The 6,761-nt window shown below is 37.2% G+C and overlaps 1 pseudogene; it reads left to right on the plus strand.

Annotated features, from left to right (window-relative positions):
- Positions 1-5,627: 5,627 nt before the first annotated feature.
- Positions 5,628-6,359, plus strand: LOC100932880 (annotated as a pseudogene).
- The last annotated feature ends 402 nt before the right edge of the window (positions 6,360-6,761 follow it).

Consider the following 6,761-nt stretch of genomic DNA (forward strand, 5'->3'; position numbering starts at 1 on the left):
AAAATTTAACAAAATTTGGTTATATTGGAGGTTTTCCTCCTAATGTTAATGTAAAAAGACTGGTCAATGAGTTAATCCTTACATGGGTACTCATAGACCTGGACTAAACTCATGATTCCTGTTACATTAAGATCATACTAGATTCCTTGATAAAATATTCAATGAGATGTTGAAATAGTTATTATCCACTCTTATGGGAGATATCCTGCAGATTTACCTTCAAGGTCATCTAGTCCAACCTCTCATTTTACAGATAAGGAGACTGAGACATAAAGTTTCCCAAGATGACACAGACTACAAATGACAGAGCTGTCATTTGAAGTAAGGACCTCAGACTCCAAGTTTATTACTCTTTTCACTATATCATGTGGTCTCCCTAATGAGATCCTCCAGATATTCCCTATTTGCAGATTACATTATACTGATTGCTTCAAGCCCCCTAACACAACTACTCCATTGCATTACTGTACTTTTATTGCATTCTTGCCCAACGGTCATAATATTGCCAGGGAAACAATCATTAACTATACTAAACATATATGTTCTCTGACAGCTTCATAAATGGTATTATAACGCATTCATAAATAGCTTATCTTTTTTTGGTAAGTTTCCTCTCTTCTCACCACATATACGACTACCTTTCCTAATTTTTAAGTAACAGCTCTAAGTTACCTATAAATTGTTACATATGTCAACACCAATCTTCATGGATGAATTAAATCAGGATTTTGTCTACAATTTGAGAATCTTCAGCCTTAAATGGGACCAAATGAGGTTTATGTTGCCCACCTGTCCAAGTTTCCCTAAACTACCCCAGAAGAAATAGGATAATTTCATTTGTAGAATTCTCTGGCAAAAGTCATTCTAGAACTTAAAAAGGTCACAACAATATACTAGAGTTGTTGTTGGTTTTAAGTCACTTCAGTTGTGTAATCCCTTTCAGGATTTTCCTGGCAAAGATACTGGACTAGTTTGCCATTTCTTTCTCCAGCTCATTTTTACAGATGAGGAACTGAGCTAAATGAGATTAAGTGACTTGCATAGGGTCACATAGCTAGTAAGTGTGTGAAGCAAGATTTTAATTCAGGTTCTCCTGATTGTAGGTCTGGCACATTATCCCATTGTACCACCTATCTGCCCATATTAGAGTTAATCCATCTCTCTTATCTTTTTTCATCTTTGAGCCCCCAAAATGAACCCAGGTATTAAATGTCTTTTGTAGAGAGAATAGTCATTCAGGGCAATCAGTCAACAAGCATTTATTAAGGTTTACTATATTCTAATCACTGTGCTAAAAATTAAGGACACAAAGAAAGACAAATACACAATCCCTGATCTCAGTCAATTTATTCCAGTGGGGGAAAACAACATGCAAATAACCATATATTGAAAATGTATACATTATAAATGGAAGGTGATCTCAGTGGGAAGGCACTAGCAAAAGCCAAGGAGAGGAATTGGAAGGATCACCTACAAAAAGTTGGATCTAAGACTGTGGGAACTGAGAGTGGATCACAATATAGTATTTCAATTCTGTTTGTTGTTGTTCGCTTGTATTTTGTTTTCTTCCTCATTTTTTTCCTTTTTGATTGATGTGTCTTGTGCAGCATGATAAATACGGAAATGTGTATAGAAAAATTGCACATGTATAACATATATTGGATTACTTGCTGTCTAGGAGAGGGGGTGGAGGGAAGGGAGGGAAAATTTTTTGAATACAAGGTTTTGCAAGAATGAATGTTGAAAATTATCTATGCATATGTTTTGAAAATAAAAAGCTTTAATTAAAAAAAAGTTGGATCTAAGCTGTGGGGACTGGGTAAGAGGGTAGAGCATTTAAGTAATGAAGGATAGTTTAGGCAAGGGAGTAGAAAAATAGTGTTATGTACAAGGAACAATAAAAGGGCCAGTATTAATGAATTAGCGTCCTTGGGGGTAAAATGTAAAAAGACTAGAAAGATAGGAAAGGTTGTGAAGGACTTTAAATGCTAAATCTCTTTTTGCCTCACATTCCTAATTCGTAAAATGAGAATAATTATAGTTCTTACTTTCTAAGGTTGTTGTGAAAATCAAATGAGATTAAAAGAAAGTATATAAAGTTGACTCATTGAAAGCATTACAAATGCTAGTCAGTGTTATGGGTAATTACAGAGGAAACTCCTACAGGTAGAGAAGGAAAGTCAATCACTTGAGAACAGTGACATTTGCCAGTCAACCTCTGTAATGGAGAGAAGTTCAGATAACAGGCTCTAGAAAGTCTATGAGCTTTGGCGCCTAGCAGAGAGCCCCACCCAAAGGGAATCCCATGAACTCAGGACTTAGTTTGTGCTGATGGCAATAATAGTCACAGCAAAGCCAGCAGAAACTTTCTATTGGTGTGACAACAGTCCCAGAGGTCTCTCTTCCTGAATCAGCCCTCTTTGGATAGTTATAATCAAGATACTTGCATTCACTTCTCAAACATTCTGTAAAGCTTCAATCAACAAACAAACACCCTGTTGCCTCAACCCTTCCAAGCAATGTAGTAAAGGAGGGGGAGGAATTATGTTAGAGACACACCCTGCAACTGGAAATCACTGAGGGATGGATTAGGACCCATCTCCTGATTGTTGGTCCCACTCCCTTTGAGGTACTCGTCCTCATGGGAGAGCACTGATACAAATTATAGGATCATGGATCCAGAGTTAAAAGAAACCTTGGAGTCCACTTCATCCAATCCCTTTATTTGTAGAAAAAGAAACTGAAGTAGTAGGTGGCAAAGAGAGAGTTTGAACCTGGCTCTTCTGACACTGACTTCTGATCTAATGTGCCCCATTGCCCCTCATTTACCAACAGAAAGGAAATGTGAAAAGACATAGAAATAATGTGAAATGAAGAAATAGCCAGAAGATAAATGTGCACAGATTTCAACTATATAAAAGGACAAAATAGATATCCCAATGGGGCTGCCATCACCATCATTCATAAAAAGTTTAAGAATTGGTGTATGCTAAAAAGTTATCAAATTGTGCATACCCTTTGATCCAGCAGTGCTACTACTGGGCTTATATCCTAAAGAGATACTAAAGAAGGGAAAGGGACCTTTATGTGCCAAAATGTTTGTGGCAGCCCTGTTTGTAGTGGCTAGAAACTAGAAAATGAATGGATGCCCATCAATTGGAGAATGGTTGGGTAAATTGTGGTATATGAATGTTATGGAATATTATTGTTCTATAAGAAAAGACCAGCAGGATGAATACAGAGAGGATTGGAGAGACTTGCAGGAACTGATGCTGAGTGAAATGAGCAGAACGAGGAGATCATTATATACTTCAACAACGATACTGTATGAGGATGTATTCTGATAGAAGTGGATTTCTTCAACAAAGAGAAGATCTAACTCAGTTTCAATTGATCAATGATGGACAGAAGCAGCTACACCCAAAGAAAGAACACTGGGAAATGAATGTAAACTGTCTGTATTTTTGTTTTTCTTCCCGGGTTATTTTTACCTTCTGAATCCAATTCTTCCTGTGCAACAAGAGAACTGTTCGGTTCTGCACACATATATTGTATCTAGGATATACTGTGACCTATTTAACATGTATAGGACTGCTTGCCATCTGGGGGAGGGGGTGGAGGGAGGGAGGGGAAAAGTCGGAACAGAAGTGAGTGCAAGGGATAATGTTGTAAAAAATTACCCAGGGACCTGTATGTGCAAGAATGTTGTGGCAGGTCTCTTTGTAGTGGCCAGAAACTGGAAACTGAGTAGATGCCCATCAATTCGAGAATGGCTGAATAAATTGTGGTATATGAATAATATGGAATATTATTGTTCGGTAAGAAGTGACCAGCAGGATGATTTCAGAAAGGCCTGGAGAGACTTACACGAACTGATGCTGAGTGAAATGAGCAGGACTAGGAGATCATTATATACTTCAACAACAATACTATATGATGATCAATTCTGATGGACCTGGCCATCTTCAGCAATGAGATGAACCAAATCAGTTCCAATGGAGCAGTAATGAACTGAATCAACTACACCCAGCAAAAGAACTCTGGGAGATGACTAAGAACCATTACATTGAATTCCCAATCCTTATATTTATGCCCACCTGCATTTTTTATTTCCTTCACAGGCTAACTGTACAATATTTCAGAGTCTGATTCTTTTTGTACAGCAAAATAATGGTTTTCACATGTATATTTATTTTGTATTTAATTTATACTCTAATATATTTAACATGTATTGGTCATCCTGACATCTAGGGGAGGGGGTGGGGAGAAGGAAGGGAAAAATTGGAACAAAAGGTTTGGCAATTGTCAATGCTGTAAAATTACCCATGCATATAACTTGTAAATAAAAAGCTATTAAAATTTTAAAAATTACCCAGGTATGGGTTCTGTCAATAAAAAGTTATTATTATTTTTTTTAAAAAAAGATTATAAATTAAGCCAAAAGAAAAAAAAGAATTGGTATATGATTCCATCGTTGGCTGTGATCACAAGTCTATTATTAGCAAAGTGCATGAATCTCAGTTTTGTAAGACTTTTTAGCCTCTGTGAACCAAATTGAAGAGAAAAGAAAGAAAAAATAAGAAAGGAGTGAATTTTTAATTGAGAAAACAAAAAAGTGATTCAACATTGATTGAATCTATGAACCTATGATTTTATGGTAATAATTGAAGATAAATGAGAAAGGTGTCTAAGATACCTAGATACATGTTCAGGGCAGTTACATGGCAGTTACATACTGTGGTATGATAGCTCACTGGACCTGGAATCAGGAAAACCCGAATTCAAATCCTGTCTTAAAGACTTACTAAACTGTGTGACCCTGAGTAAGTCACTTAATACTGTTTGCTGCACTCTTAATTTATAAACAGAGTTGGTGAAGGAAATCACAAAGCACTCCAATACCTGTGTTGAGAAAACCCCAAAAGGATGCATAAAGAGTCAAACAGGACTGAAAACAATAAACAGCTACAGATATAAGTATGTCTCTAAATCATGTTTTATGTATTATTTTTGTAGCTATGTGTTAGAATCCTTACAAAGTGTTAACTCACTGGAATTGATAGAAACAATGCTTATGTACTTAAGTTTACACCTTTGAGAATTCACACATTAGCTCACACATTAGGGTTCACAAGTCTGGGAGATTCACAAGTCAGGAACCCATAATCCCACTCTCGGAGGAAGAGTCAACCTTTGAGTTCACATCTCTAAAAGAGCATATAAAAAGACAAGCACTAGAGACTGGGAGATTGAGAAAGCAAGATTCAGTTGGGCAAAATGAAGGATTCGGAGGGAGCTGGAGGCTGAAGCTGAAGCTGGAATAGACAAAGGACAAGTTGCAAGAGCTGTTGGAACCAAGGAGGGAGATAGGCCTCTAAGAAAATTAAACGGGCTATTTTGAAGGAGACAATAAAGATTTGAACTTTTAACACCTGTCTGCATTTGAGGTGATTATTACTCTGAACTGAAACTAAGGCTGCCTCCAGAAGCCCCCTGAGAAACCTGCTCCCAGAGAACCATTATATTTGAGAGAAGAACATTACATTTTGGCGCCCAATGTGGGCAAAGTATTGGTGCTGGCGTAACATCAGAGGGCTGTGGGACTCTAACTCGCCTGGATATTGAAGATGACCATAGCAGCAAGGCCTACATTTGAATCTGCAAGAGGTAGAAGAGGGAAAGAAGAAGGTGATTTGAGTCCACTTTCAAAACAATATTCAAGCAGAAATCTACCTTCTCACACAAAGATAAAATACAGACAAACCACTCAGGATGCTCCAGAAGAGGTTTGCAACTGTGATTTCAGGCAAAAACTAGGAGAGAGAGAGAGAGTTGCTGCAAGAGAGAAAAACAGATAGTGCAACTAGAGAGCACACAACTTCATCTTCTGTGTCTAAGAAACCTCGGTTAGATCAGATTCATGCAGCCAACCTTGATGCAGATGATCCCCTAATAGATGAAGACAACAAAGATGAGGATTTTGAGGAAGAAAGTGAAGATGATGACACTGCAACTCTACTGGAAGAACTAGAAAAAATAAAAAAAGAGCTGAAGAACAAGCTCTGAAGGAACAAGAACAAAAGGCTGAAGAAGAGAGAATTCGGATGGAAAATATCCTTCATGGAACCCTCTCCTAAATCTCGCTGGTCCCTCTCAACCTAAGGTCACCTTCAAAGTAAAGAGAAGATGGGATGATGTTGTCTTTAAGAACTGAACCAAAGGAGTAGATGAGCTGAAAAAAGACAAAAGATTTGTAAATGATACCCTTCAATCACAATGGAGAAATATATCAAGTAGTACAGTTTTATGTGCTTAAATATTACAAAGGGGGCTCATTCAAACTTTAAAGGTCATTCTGGCTTTAATTTGGTCAGGATTTCCTTTTCATACTCTTAATGGCTTAGAGATTTCCTGCATTTAAAATTGTAAAATGCCTTTTTTGTTTGGTCAGTAATATTTTATTTGATAATGGCATCCTAGATCTAGGAATTGTTTTAACCCCTCTTCCTACATTGTTGATTTATCATTTAATAAATCAGTTTGTGTTCTGTGAACGTTTCCAATTCTATTTTTATTTTGAACAGATTAATTATCCCATAACAGTGTACGCAAATCTCTAAGGCTGCAATAAAATCTTGGGGTTCCCTCCCCAGACAGAAAGATGAAGGTAAAGCCTTCACAAAAATAGAGCAAAGTCCCAATAAATCTTTTGCTGATTTTGTGGGACGTTTTGCAAACAGCTGTCACAAGAACCACTGGAG

The sequence above is a fragment of the Sarcophilus harrisii genome, chromosome 3 (genome assembly GCF_902635505.1).
Source record: "Sarcophilus harrisii chromosome 3, mSarHar1.11, whole genome shotgun sequence".
Classification (NCBI taxonomy): domain Eukaryota; kingdom Metazoa; phylum Chordata; class Mammalia; order Dasyuromorphia; family Dasyuridae; genus Sarcophilus; species Sarcophilus harrisii.